Here is a 337-nt window from a genome sequence, read left to right on the forward strand (position 1 = left end):
AATATTTAGATGTGTGCAGCGCATTTTATGGAGGACTGTTTCCTGATCCTGGGAGAGTAGACTACAATGCTGTCTACACACAAAGGCTGTTTCTATAAAGTTAGGCAGTTCCAACTTTGCAAGGACAGTCTGGCGCTTCTGACTCACAGACTGTAAGTATGCTTTTTATATTTAAAGGATTTGCCCCTGACAATTCAAACGCGAGTTTTGTGCAGCGTAGAGTAGCACTTGTTTGTCGTTTCTCCGATCACAAATGCAGACATGGTTTATGTTTACGCGGCGCGATGCAACGCAACGTGTAAAAAGACAGTATAAGTCATTATAATCCATAATTATG

The sequence above is a fragment of the Sinocyclocheilus anshuiensis genome, unplaced genomic scaffold (genome assembly GCF_001515605.1).
Source record: "Sinocyclocheilus anshuiensis isolate Anshui unplaced genomic scaffold, SAMN03320099.WGS_v1.1 scaffold213, whole genome shotgun sequence".
Classification (NCBI taxonomy): Eukaryota; Metazoa; Chordata; class Actinopteri; order Cypriniformes; family Cyprinidae; genus Sinocyclocheilus; species Sinocyclocheilus anshuiensis.